The following is a 15,085-nucleotide window of genomic DNA, read 5'->3' as shown; positions in this document are numbered from 1 at the left end:
ACTTCTGAAAATTTAAGCGGTATGCCCCCTACGCACCATCCTCAAAAGCTGCTTAGGTACTACTTATTGGGATTAGATTGGTTTAATATAAAATCGCTTTAAAAACAGTATCTAAAATAAAAATATGTACTTGTAACTGTTTCGACGTAATATGTAAGTCCCATGACAATATAATAGACTCTTTTCTATACTTTGGGTTTCGAGTGTCCAATGAATAAGCAGATTTTGCAGTAACGGCCCACGGCGAACGGTCGACGTTAACTGTTAAAACTACGCGAGTGGTAAAAGCTGCAAACAAAAAGAAATCCTTCAGCTTTCTAACAGAGACGTGTGTGCACATCATGGACATTCATTCACTATGGGATGGGGTATCGTCTTTCATGAGCTATTCAAATGCATGCGCATTCAATACAACTGTGAATTACTGTGTAACCCTAATTTCCACTGAATCACGGCTTAGAATTTAAGATTTTCATTCCTATATAAAATACTTAATGTATTTACAGGATCGTCATAAATAGTTTAATACGGGATCAGCACCGGACCTGTGTAGTGTACTAATGTACTTTTTTGGTATCGTGTAATATATCTTCCTATAAATTTTATTACGTAGACGTAGCAGTCGTGGACATGATCAGTTATTCATTAACTCAGGTTACTGGTTTTTTAAGTCTTAAACATATTAAGCCTATGCTCTTACATTACTTAAGTTGCATTACCTAAATTTAACAAAAAAGGTATAGCACCTTTTTGGTTAAATTTTTCAATTTTGAATACTTATTACCTCTTTTAAGATAGATACAAAATATATGGCAGTGCTGGACCTATAATTTTGAACTATCAGTTGCTAAGCTGATTGTTTTAAAACATAATTTTGGGGATATCCATCCCTATCTGTCTATAATCAATATTATCACTGAGACGTTAGCGACGGAACCAATGCATTTTTGGTTGCCTAATATTCACGTATGAATTAGTAAGTAGGTGTAGGTAGAAGGGCCCGTCCTGCTAGAATCGGTGCGTCTAACGGTCGGGTTTCGGTTCAATGACTCGATTCGGACGCTCAATTTTCGCCGTGTACTGTTAGATATCTCACGGCAGGCAACACTGCAACAAACAGATGAATCGGTCCCGAGGCTGCGCTGTGGTGGATGTAACGTTATCCACGTAGGTAGATGTAAGTGTAAAAAAATACCATTTTCTTTGATTTTCTTCTTTTAGACAACACCGTTGTAAATCGGAAGTACAAAAATGCTGTTGTTTCGATCAACATCACCATCAACACCATTTGAACTTTTGAATGTGTGCAACGTTGTACACAAAAAGGTATATGTTTTAAAAAAAGCACTCAAAACTTGAAATCGAATTAAGCTTAACATATTCTAATGACTTTGAACACCGCATACGCAAGGACTTAATATTTTTGTTGTTTTCCTATAAACCTAAGCAACATGCCTGTGATTACCTTGTCCATTACTCATATGTAATTTATTATCGATGAATTCTTGGCATATGTGTCAAAGGCGCGGAGCAATGGGAACGGTGACGCTGATTCCTGCTCGACCAACTCCCATTTCCGAGAAGGGCAAGTAGTGGGTGAGACAACCGTCTTGTTTGACCTTATTTTTCAGACATTTTTTTGCGAATGCACGTGATAATATTTCTTTTGAATTGAAAAATAAACTTTAAGAATTCATTAATGATTATGATGAACGTCTGTCGCAATTGGACCGGTATTTGTTGTAAATTACGGATCGCAATCAATTAATTGTTATGATAATTGTGATGAGTAAACGATTTCCTGTAATGAGTAATTTGTTAAAGAAGATTACGCATTAGGCCACATTAATTTTTAATTCCCGTAAATGGCCACATTAGGGTGACCTGGGCAGTGTAGAATGTGTTACTTAATTTCTTTATCGATCGTAAACGGCGTGAATTCCGACATTATCTTGATAAGTCATGTCTTCTCACAGTTTATCAGGTCACAGTTGTACAATCAGGGACACCTGTCGACTGCCGATGCGCAAAGTGACGGCCGGGCTAACTCTCTTATTCCGAACTTAGCAGATTATCATTTATTCGATTCGACATTTTACGCTATTCTGTTCATACTTGTTACAAGTGTGAGCAAGACAAAGTATAAATCTATTCGAGTTGTTAGAATCGGGAGGAGGTGCAGAGTCTCAGCACAGCAGCCGTTAGCAAGCGATGTCCCGTTACTAGTCGGCTCATCACTAATTCTATCTCACGAAAGCTCAACTTTTGGCGGTGAATCAATTAACCCTAAATTATATCCGGTAAGCGGCGTTGCACAGTTTCTTAAATTTTCGTTGACATTGGTGTTCTTTCATTCAGATAAAACCTTATACACAATATAGTTCGAAAACAACATACAATCAAAAGTTCAATTTTGAAGCCTGCATCAAAGATTATTAAGTAATTAACTAGCAAAGCATAATTTCAACAGGTGTTTAAGGATACCACCGAGGTAGGGTCGGGCAGTCGGGCACGTTTAAGCTGGGCGCTCAGCGAGCGTGTCGCGCTGTGCAGTGGTGTGAAGGCGGAGGCGCGCGCGCCCGAGTGGTTGAGATTGCGTAAGCGCACGGGGCCGATTTCTAGCGCGGCTCCCACGCGGCAAGGTCAGCGCTTCGGAGGATAGCTCCCACTTGCCGCTGCCATCAATGTAAAATATTATCCGAGCAGTTGTAGCAAACTTCTTCAATATCTAGAAATAATATAAAGATACTGTGAAAATGGTACTAATAAATTTAGTTCTACGAACAAATCGCTTTGATTCTTAAATAATAAAATAAAAAAGGGTAATAAAAGGGAAATAATTAAATAAAAAAGTACTGTAATTTTTATCATAAAATAAAAAAAATGATGGGTATTTGCTATGTTGAAATCTCTAGAAAATATTTTAATATTCAAAGTTTTTGCTGCTAAATACAATAAATAAGTATCGTATATTATTAGTGGAACCACATTGATTCAGGGTGTAATAAAACTAGACAACATTCATTTACCCATAGTCTTCTATGACTTTCGCGTACATATGAGTTTTCTTGAGCTTCAAAGCTTCATAATCTAGGAGTCTTAATTTCTCTTAGACATATGACCGAAGCTTTAGAGTCTAGGTGCAAGCGTGTGCAATTTGAAACGAGCGAGTTTAACAGTCGTTTTACGATTCGGCATTTTGATCAAAGGGATGTTAATGATAGCTTGACGAAGTGCACAAACGACGTAGCGGTAGTGGTTTATATGTATGTACATGTAAATAAAGATAATCTGTGGCACCATCACCGCGTGAGACCTTGAGAGGCGACGACGCCTACCTACCTTGTTTGTAGACTACTCTATGTAGCGCTTAATTTGCGCATCGTTTATACAAATGCGAATTCAAATACACATTCTATTTATATTTTCAAAAAGTGCTATCTTACTTAATGTTGGTGTCTATGGTAATATTGTTTTTTTTTTAATATAAAACTTTTCTGGTACCAAAGAGTGACACAGGTCTATAAATAATTCTTATGTAATATTGCGGCTACGCGAAAAAAGACAATATCAATATTATACTTTACTAGTGTACCAATAGTAGCAAAAATTTAAAATTAGTAAATATTTTAGTAGACTGTTGAAAGTAAAATGAAGATCGAGTTGACACATTTGTTTGTCATCAAACCCGCCGTTGAAGTGCACCCGTTTACTGCAAGTCCTGGGTCATGGTGGAAAACTTAATACAAAAAACGTAGCTTAAATAACTTAGTTCATATTCATACAAAACAATGTAAAATTGATGTTATCTCTATAATTAACTTCATTTTTATTGTTCTCAGCTTAAAACTTGAATAATGTATCTCAGAAAATGGAAACCAAAGTTAACGTTGGCGAATTCAACCGGGACTACGTAGCGGTATTTATTACATGTACCTTCTACATATAGCCTCAGGCGGCCAAATAAATTAAAAAAGCATCAGCTAGCAAAGTTAATGTTAGAAATGTTATTTTACATGTTGCATATCCACGTCCAAATTTAAATGGTTAATGTGAGATATGGAAGGTTTTTAAACTAGGGATCGTACTCGATGGCTGGATGGTATTTCCTTCATCGCTCACGGATATTGAGTATTATATGCATCTATCAAAAGGCTTACTTTTATTTGTTGTGTTTGTGTGCTCGGATGAAGCGAAACCATAAGACAAAGCTATCTCCTTGCTTTGAGAAGATTCTCGATCAGATCCAGAAAGTATACTTCACTTAGAATGAGTCGCTGAACAAATTCTTCACTCATTTCAGTGTCGACTGTTTTCTTCTTCTTCTTTCTTTTTGCCCGTTTATTTGACTCCCTATGTCGCCAGCATATAGAATTTGTCAATTTAACTCTTTGAAATCATCCTGACAGGTCTATGAGAAGGTTCAATTAAATTTAAACTTCCTTGAAGCGTGCCATCATTATTAGGAGCCACGAGGAAAATATTGTTCTTAAAATAAGTATTAAATTACATAAATAATCACACTTCTAAAACTAGTTTCTATTCGAAGAAAACTTGTTTGTATAGTTTTAGGAGAATACGTTGCATGAAAGTTTCGCTCACGATGAGCATCTTCCGATTTATATGATTGGAGGATTGTTTGATTAAAAATAATTATAATTAGGTAAATATTTCTGAAACTCTATAAAAGTGCGTCTCTACGTTTAACAATACAAATTACATTGTGATATTTGTAGTAGGTATATGGTGACATAATTACGTTAAACTCAAACTTTCAACTTATGAAAATAGTTAATGTAAATACTCAGACTTGTTGCTCGTAAACAAGCCTATGGATAAGCAGGTCCATAGAAATCTTATTATTATGGACTAGGACCTAGGACCTTTATAAAAAAAATAATCAACATATTGTTTTCCTTCTAATATCTCCTGAACGTTACCTCTGTCAAACCTGAATGCTCTGTTGAACATGGGAATTAGGTACTTGTTGGTACCAACAATTAATAAGTTAGAATTGTAAACACAAAATCTGAAATCCTACATCTATCCTAGAAACGAATAGAACTTTTTGATAGGCGCCGCGTGCGACATAGTGCAGCGTGCGCGCACGTGAGAATGAGCGGAGTAAGCAAGCAGGCAATACTAATCATCTATACGACAGAACGGGACAAACGATGTGAAATCAGGGTGGTTCCATATGGGGTCAACGACCTACACGCGACACGCGTATCGGTGATTTTTATAATTTGGATTTTGGGACAAAATTTCCGACTGCCCGGAAGAGATTCACATTGCAGGTAATATAACTAGCGACGTATTGTACCTACCTACCACGCGGCTTGCCACACGCTCTACAAATGTTCGGCCCTTATCAATGGTTCAGCTTACTAAATACCACTTAGTTACTTTAATGTTCTTTATCAATAATCCGTTTACTTTAACTGAAAGTAATTAATTTGCGTGTTGTTTTTGCTAAGAGGTAATTGATTAACCGCTACTGACTACAATGAAGTAAGTTGTATGAACTGTGAAGTAACTCTCGTAACATGGATGGCCACACGATGATGATCTCGATAGATTGTGTTCGTATATTATAGTCAGGCCACATTTTTTTATCTAGTTTCTAGATACGTATTATGTGGTTACGTATATATCGAACTGTCTCTTGTGTATGTGGAACGATCTCTGTCGCATGTCTGCGATCAATACTTACGTTTTTCTCTTTGATGACTTTTTGTTCTATTGCGTGTTTCTATCATAGGCACAGTCGGTCGCAAGCTCACAGGTGTACATCGTACAGGTACACGTATTCATCGAATGTATTATTCTGTGATCTCATCGTTATTCCTCTCACTGAGAGCTCCTTCAACGTTAGAACTCTTTTGTTTTCCATGATTACTTCAAAAATCACTATTGTATTATTAGAAGCCCTAAATACTAATTGATATAAAATTCACACTTTGCTTAATTCCTAAAATTGTACTGCTTTATACATAAGTAGATGAAATACAATATTTCATTTTTACTTTTTATTAGTTTAATTTAAAAACACGCAGCTATTAGTTTAACTTAAGAGTTTCGTAATGAAACAGATTTTATGTAGAAGGTAAAAATCTGTGATATTGTTTGTATTTAACCTAACCTGCTAAAATGTGATGAGGCACCATACGTAGGTAATACGACAACAATAATAATAAAAAACATAAAAGTACAAATCGACGGCTTCCAATTAAATAACCGTAAAGTGGTACAAAAAGCGTAGCATACGAGAAGCTCAGTATTTAAATAAGTTGCATAACAACGATTCTGTCACCGCCGACGTCGCACCGACGACATACGGATCGGTTCGTTGCCATTGTATGATAATCGTGACCTTCACTTTATGGCCATGTTTATTATCACCCCTAATATTCATAGAAATATCCATTTGACGATCTTCTATCCTACGTTAATCGTTTTGGATAACGTATTCGTAATGATTATGCAAAGATTCTATAGGTAGATTGTCATTTGAAATGTTTTAAGAATGTAGATGGTCTCCGGTCTATCCAAGCAATTTTAATCAATGAGTTTCGTTGTAAGTTCTCAGGCTCCTTGAATAAGTAGTTGTATTGAATGTCCCTCCGTGAAGGGTAGTGACCGTAAGGAAAGTAGCGTTGCGCGGAGGCAGGCAAGCGTTGCGCAAGCCTTCTCCACGTGTATACAGTTGGCGGGCGGGCGCTGCCGCGCTGCGAGCCGCACTCGGCACAGGTGACTGAGCCTCCCGTGCTATACTCCAAATAACGACACAGACGACACAGGTTTAACACATATTTATATTCACTGATATTTCAACTTTACCTCAATATTAAGACAGTTTTGTATTTTTAAACAGTGGCTAGGCGGAAACTCTACGTCTTTCGCATGAAAATACTGTGTTATGAATGTACTTAATCATTTCTCTGAAGTTCGTTGCTGAGTACAGTGAACCCTGAGGTTTATACCTTTATGATTCAAAATGTTACCGTCGTTACTTTTAGGTGGTTTCTTGGCCTGGCGTAGATGAGTTATCTCATAAATATTATTTAATCAGAGTAACGTCATACATGAAACATAATCAGTAAATATTTTGTAGGGATTCGAGAAAAAGCATTTGAAAAATTTATTTACATCAGATTTGTGTTCGCAAGACATGCGTGAATCCACCTTTCTCTGGTGGCAGCCCGCGGCCGTGGTTTGGGAGTCGCCTTGCGCAAACGCGTCCCACACGTGTGTGCATCCGAAAGGCGCAGTCATCATTCTTTGCACCGTTAGTTTTTCCTACTTCTCAGCAGGTATTATAGCGACGCGCATATCGTAAAAGTAGGAATGTTTAATTAGTGAAAGGGCTTCACGGTGCTTGGACGATTCGAGTAGATTGAAGGGATCTCAGGCCGTGGATGAGTAAATATAGTTACTTATTGGCCTTCACGTTATCTTGTAAATCATTGCCTGCCTTAGTACGCAATAGACTTTGATTGGGGTGACGTCAAGCGAATAACGAAAAGTCCCCCGGAGAGTTGCCCTCGCGACGACGGCGTCGGTGCAGGCGAATTGGCGGCTGCGCGGGCGGTGATCGAGAGGCCCCGGCGGGTGCGCACCGCCCGCCGCGCCCTCTGCGCCTTGAGCCGCGCCCCGCACCCCCCGCGGCCCGCGCGCACCCCGCCAGCCCCGCGCGCCACCCCCACCCCGCCGCGCACACGCCAGCGCGCAGGAAAATTTTATAATAAATACAGTCACGAACGACATATTATGTGTATGACGTAGACCACCGAGAAAATTGTAAATGGTCTTTGAATTGCTGAAGTCACATGTACATAGTCGACGACGTATGAATGTAGGCTCGCAAGGACTGACGGACTATACTTCAGGATCAGAAAAACTAATTATAACAAATTACTTCAGAAGACGTGTACTGTGTGTTTTTGAATAAGATTTCTTCATTTTATTAGCACTCAATTCTTCGGTGAAAAGAAAATTGGACAAATTTGGCCCATGATTTCTGCACAATGTATTTTTTTTCATCTTTGCTGACGTAACTTAACTGACAAGATTGTAATAGCCGTACATAATCGGTAATAAATAAAACCGTTCGAATCCTAACTTCTGTAGAATAATAAGAATAGAATTTCTATAACATAATTAATCCTTGATGGATGTTTTAGTTGTTAGTTAAAATAACTTTATTTTGAAATAATTGAAAATTTTACACAAATACTCATAAAACCAGAAACATAAAACATTTGGGAAATATAATAGGCTTACGGTCAAGTCCAAACAAATATTTAATAAGGTATATTGTAGTCGCAAATTAAGTCATAAGTATCTACTGGGCTTATATTTTCTAAAATCAATAACATATACCATAGCGTCCACAATAATCAAAACCACAAACTTTAACGCGTTGATATTCTCAAATGAAATCAAATGTTTAACTCTGACGCCGACGCTACGTAGCGCTGCTCACGTGGGCCGTGCGATTCATTAAAGTTGGCGTTCACGTTGGATCCAACATTTGATCCAATAGTTTGTCATTAGAGCATAGAAATCATAGAACAAAGATCACGCAGGACGCGAGGGGCGAGCGTGTCCTACAATAATCAGAAGGTCATGGCAGGGTCTGCGCTCGCCACGATAAGCGCCCGTCCACTCTACTAAACTCATAGAGCGTGTTACAAGTACCTGCGTTAAAAGGCACGTTACCTATTGTTACAACTACTTACATCCACATTATATTTAAGTTCACTAACGTTTCAGAGTGGTTTAAGTAACTACGCTTACAGAATTATGACGGAATATATGTTTAGACTAAAACGTTTTGTGTTAGGAATGCGATGAGCGAGATAATTTTCCGAGTAAGGAAAATCTCATGTTAAATCTGGGTATTGATAAGTGCGTACATTCGATGAATAAAACTGTTTGTACCTACAGCCAGATAATTTATTACAGACAGATAATTTGTATAATTTTACGCAATCCTTTAAAACAGTGATTAGTTCGAGCCTACGGAAATATTCACAGAGAATTTTCTCGATAAACGAATAAAGTGCAGGAAATGAATATTTACGGTAGAAAGATTAGGATTGGGGTCAGGCACGCAGCGATGCGACGTAGGGACGAGGGTACGTTTGATTGTGATGCAAATTCTTTGCTTCCGGCGAGGGGGGCTCGCAACAGGTGGGGGTCGTTACTGATTGTCAACGAGCAATCACTGCTAGTACCGAGGCTTCATCCTTATTACCAACGCAGTAGTCAGATCCCAGCGTTATGAAATCAAACCCGAGTGGCATAATATGGCAGAGATGAAAATCGGGCAACGACAACGAATAATTGCAATTTATTCTTTATCTAAACCAAAGTACTTAACTGACAAAATTTAAAACTTTTGGTTTCTGTTCTCCTCTGTCTCATAGCTGGGCAAGATCGATCCCAAACTTGACTTTAGAAAACATTTTCTTTTAACATTGCCAGGTATGCTCTTGAACGTCAATTGTTTTTATTGAACAATGACATGATGACAAATGATATTCGTGTACTAGTTCAGACGGAATCTCCGAGACTCGTTTGCGGTCTCATTAAAAACCACCGCCTTCCCACCCTGTAAGTTAATTTAAAAAAGTGGACATAGAGCATAGAGCAATAAACATTACCTACATATATTAAAGTTTCAAATTTGTTTGAAAAAGGCAATTATTATTGTGGAATAAAATAACCCTTACATCAACTCGCCTTTTAACAATTGATCCATCTATTATCCTTTTTCATAGGCAATCGAATAATATTTCTGCAATGATATAATCAAACTAGCAGCGCCTAAAGTACCAACAAGAGACATGACCACGGTTTTGATTCATATTTTTCTCAAATTGAATGTGGGAATAAAATCTTAACTTAAACGGAGACTAAAGGATTTCTGAAGGTAGAGCGCAAATCGAGTCAACTGATACCATGACCGGCAGGCAATCAATCACACCAGTCTACAATTTATGTGTTGTCTATAGCTACGCTTGCATTCACCGACGACGTATCCAGAGAATAACGTACAACAGCAATCAGATTGGAAGGGTGACTCAGATTGGAGCCAAGAGGTTATCTACCCTGTAATTGTTCTAAATTAGACAACATTGTACTGTATCATCTTACAAGGATTCATATAAAATTTACAAGTATTACCTACCTAGTATTTTTACTTACACATTGCTCAGTCAAGGATATTTTAAGCTGGGATTTATGCGACCGGAACTCTAGATTTTATTAAAATACTTAGTGTAGGAATGAGGGACGTTACAGACCGTCGGCCAACCGTGCGCGTACGCAGGGGGCGGCCACCCCGGCGCCCGGTCGTTCACCCGTGTCCCCCTCCTCCCTCTCGCAATCACAGCCCTTTGTGAGACACGCTGAGGGCTACTCGCTGAGGGCAAGGACTCCATTTCTTTGTTTTGAAATGCCTTCTAACTTAAGAGGGCTCGCTCGCAGGTAGGTACTTACAGAACTGGACACAACTCGTTTTTAACGAAGAAATGAAACTTGAGGATTGGTACTTTGTAGAATGGTAATGATCAATGAAATTGAATACACATCCCCTGATTCAGGTTTTGACTTTTATAAACTTGTTGATTAAAATAATGTATTTCAATATAAATAAAAAATCTAGGTAGGTATATTTTAGGAACAAACATTTAAAGGACTAAATAGACAAATAGAAGAAGTGCTAAGAAAATTCCTCTACTTAATTATTAATACCCTACTTGCACGCTTAAGAATCTACGTCGAACACTTTTTACTTGAAAGAGCTTGTTTCAAGTTATTTAATTTAGCAAAAGTTTGGAAAAAGAGGCTATCGCACATGACCGGTATTCATGTTTCAGTTTTTTAAAGGGCATGTGTCATGTGACCCAGATTTACAGCATTACAGTATTTATGAGGACTTTCAAGGTATCTATCTTCATTGCCATAAACTGGTGACTAGTACCTACAAATAAAATACTTATCTTGCTTTAAACCTACTAAGAGGAAGGAGGCGAAGTTTAGCAAATATAGGCCGACGGCTACTGATTTAAAATATTCTGCTAAAATGGCCGACAATAACGAAAATAGGTTTGTATCCAAGCCATGCTAATTTTAACGCCTGTTTTTGAATATCAAAGCTGGTAGTAAAGTTAACCCAGTTGAAACTCATTGGAACAATATCTTAACATAAAGCGGGTATGTCGTAAACTCCACCATTTATATTAGTCATGATTTTAAATAGTCTGTAATCTTGATAAACGTGGTAAAATTATGTTCGAATGGTATTCAAGAATTGCCGACAACCTATTGCCGAACAGTAGATAGGTAATTTTTCGGCACTAGGTTCTTCTCGTCATATTATGATGTAAGTTAATTACTCAAACCATCAGGTAGTAAAAGAAGCGGTTGAAAAAAAACTTATCCGTCAGGAATAGATAAAAAAAACAAAACAAAACAAATTGTAAACAGTTTATTTTATGATGTCGGTGGTCTTCTTGACCACACAAGTGTGATGGCATGTTAGCGTGGTCGCACGTTTTTTCCTGTCGAATGTAACGACTACAATTGCTCAAATTACGTCCATTTCCTTAATTAAATCATGGGGCAAGGCACCCTCGCTTCCCTTAAATAATTCCACGGAGGGTACCAGAGCGTATGGCCCGAGTTAGTCTCCCATGGAGGCACCCTCCGATATTTATTGTTACCGCATATTTAAAGACGTTAAACGTTGTAACCGCATGCTTTTGAACATAACAACAAGTGCATTATAATCATTATTGTTTTTTTACGGGGTGGATTTTTTTAACACGGTTTTATAGGGAAGTAACGTTCTCTTTCCATGTATGAAAGTTCCGGCTCAAGTTCGTTGACGTAGATAAAGAAATATATTAGTAGGCATCAGTATTTTCTTAATATAATTTTAAAGAGCGAGTAGCTTCGGAAAAAATTGTATTAGTACCTCGTAGACAATATGGAATAGAAGACAAGTTAAGGTACAAAGCAGTAAACAAAAAAAAAACTTATCAAATAAACAATACAAGCACAACATGTTAAAAAAAACACTTAATCCAGACAGAAAGTACTCACTACCAGTCAATATAAAAACAAAAATGCACCCTTCAACCAAATCGTCGGGTAGATGGACAAATAAAAAACAACTCCGACGCACCCCACCCGCATGCCAGCGCCCAGCACCCACTCGATCGTGTCAAATTGAACTGAATTTACTGCATTACAATCCTACCACTTACAGCAATCGAATACTTAACAATAAACCTTATTGATGTGTACATAACGTCGTTATTAGAAAGTGAAAATATGAAATTAGATAAGCGAGGGTGAACCATGAGGGTGGTTTGTTTCTATCAGTGGCTTGATTACCTATTTCAATTGTAAAAATTTAAATAACAATTATCCAAGCTAAAGATCAATGTTTATCCTGTTAGTCACCACTTAATAAAGAACTAATGCTTACCAAAAATACACAAAAACGTTTCGGATAGTGATATTCTATTAGTAAGCAAATCGTTACATATATTGATAAACTATATTTTAATATATGTTTAAAGGATCCACTTACATGCAAGTAAGTGTTTAAGATTATATAAAGTTGAAGCTGCACTTATCAATTTGCAGGATACTTTAACAATTTAATTATTATTGATCACTACTAGGTATATTATTGAGGACATAAAACAAGTATAAGTATTAATTAGAATCCTTCGTTTTATTTTTGTAATAATCTGCCTTTGTTAAGGAGTAAAGGTACAGAAGACACTGAAAAATAGATGATATAATAGCAAATACCAACCAAAAAGTTTTATAAAAGAAATAAATATACAATTTCGAAATATTCTTTTACAGAACAACGCCCTACGCAACAACGTTGTGGATATAAATTACTTTGAACAAGTTTTATTATTTAGATCTATGACCCTGATAAATATCTCTGGAAAAAATACATATTCCACGTTGTTTCCTTCCACTTATAATACTCAAGTACTCACATTTCGCCTACGCATTTACAGGCCACTTCAGAGAACCTCCCTACATTATTAGGGGCACGATAGGAAAGTGACTGTTTATCGGTATTAATATTAAAATAAAGCAAACACTCCCCCGCCGGGGCCCAGTGTAATAACCTGCGGATGGATCCCCTCGCCACTTATCGCGGGACACCGTGTCAGACGACAAGTGATCGTGGTTTCCACATGACTGATATACAACGTACTAGAAATGAAACTCATACCAGGGGACTGTCATAACATGTATCTAAATAAACTAAGCTCATATCGATCAATATAATTCTCAAGAAAATAATCTTTTTAATTTTGGTGTAACACTTTTTTTCATTCGATATCAATTGAGACAATGTTAGCGTTGCGTTAACGCCCCGACTTACTGATAAATGAAAACAGAAATAAATATATGCCTCAGAACTTAAATATTACTTGTCAGAAGAAATATTGTAATATAAACATAAGCGTCTAAAAGTAATACCTAAAATGAAAATTAAATTAAATACGACATCGAATTAAAAACAATCACGACAGTTTGTAAGATATTCATTATCTACAAATTCAGTATTAAAGGGTCTTGTAAATACATATTTAAAGATATTGCGGGCTAGTATACCGCATCCAGTGAAACCTTGTCATTGTAAATAGTTTCCCGCGAGCTGGTTCTCGATATGTCATGCGACAAATCCGCCGCCATGGGGAGTGCGCTCATTCATAACTTTTATTTGCTCTAATGCTCAATGTAACAATAAAACTAATTCTAAACACTATTTAAAGAGTCGAGTTGCTGTATAAATCATAAACTTTGTACAGGATACATTAAATATAATCAGTTCGTCAGTAATAACGGCGTGATATAAGTGTTGGTACCAAATGTTACTTAAAGTTTTAAAACTGGCAGAAAATGTAGAGCCAGTAACCAACCCATACATATAGTGGATATAAATAGGTACTTAGGTGCAAATGCAAACATGTTTATTTAACAAATCAACAAGCTCATACTAGCGCTCAATAGCAAAGAGACCATTGCAACCCTCAACAAATCGAAGTAACCTTAAAGGAAACAAAGTAGCAAAGATAAAAAGTTTAAAAAGATATGAATGATCGTGAAAACTCTCCCACGAGATGAAGTCGCGTCGTCCCTCAGAGGGAAGGGGACGCAAAGCATTCCTGGGAACGGCGGGAGGTGGCCCAGTTTTGTACTTTTTGCTGCCGTCCAGAGGGGGATGACCGGCTCACTTTTTGTTCGACTTTTATTTCTCTTATTTCGGAGGAACACTGGTCAGTCCACGGCGCAATAGCTTATTATGCTCATTTGTTTTTTGTTACAACAACCTAAGTTAAAACCTGATTTCTAGGATAATTTTGATGAACATATGGTTAAGACGCTGTACGAGCACTCTTTAAACGAAATTGAGTGAGAAAAAATATTGTTTTATACCAAACATCGAAGCAAAGTTGTCGTTTATTACGGAAAATGTTGTCGAACTATCGTAGTCGGAGCGATGATATTCATTTTGTTTCAGTATGTGTTCCATTATTGATTGAACTCCCAACAATTATATACAGCGCAGTGTAGTCTCCCGGCAATTAGCCGCCGGTGCATGATGCGGGCTCTATCGACACATCGGTGGGGGGAGTGGGTGGCTTTGGCCCACCCCCGGGCCAGGACACCAGCTAGTTATCTGCGCCGATCGATAATAGCCATGGAAAACTACCTACATGAAAATATGCACCTAGATGTACTATGTAGGGAGGTGGCTGTTGCTAACAGCAAACTATAAATAGATTTATTTCAATACCTGTTCGATATATTATTTTACAAGGAGTTTTTTCCTATGCTGCGAATAACATATTCAAGCTACAGTAAACATTTTGTGGTCAAAGCCTTTGTGCTTGAGAGAGTTAACCACAAAGTTTTTATAAGGGGTGTCGGAGGGTTTTTTTTCTGCGAGAGTGTAAAGTATTGTGCTTATAAAGCAATTACATGCTTTCCTTATTTCATTATGTACTTTTAGATCATCCTTGATAAGTTAGTC

This window comes from Trichoplusia ni, chromosome 4, assembly GCF_003590095.1.
Source record: "Trichoplusia ni isolate ovarian cell line Hi5 chromosome 4, tn1, whole genome shotgun sequence".
NCBI classification, from domain to species: domain Eukaryota; kingdom Metazoa; phylum Arthropoda; class Insecta; order Lepidoptera; family Noctuidae; genus Trichoplusia; species Trichoplusia ni.
The sequence above is the reverse complement of the archived record's forward strand: the minus strand, read 5'-3'. Positions refer to the sequence as shown.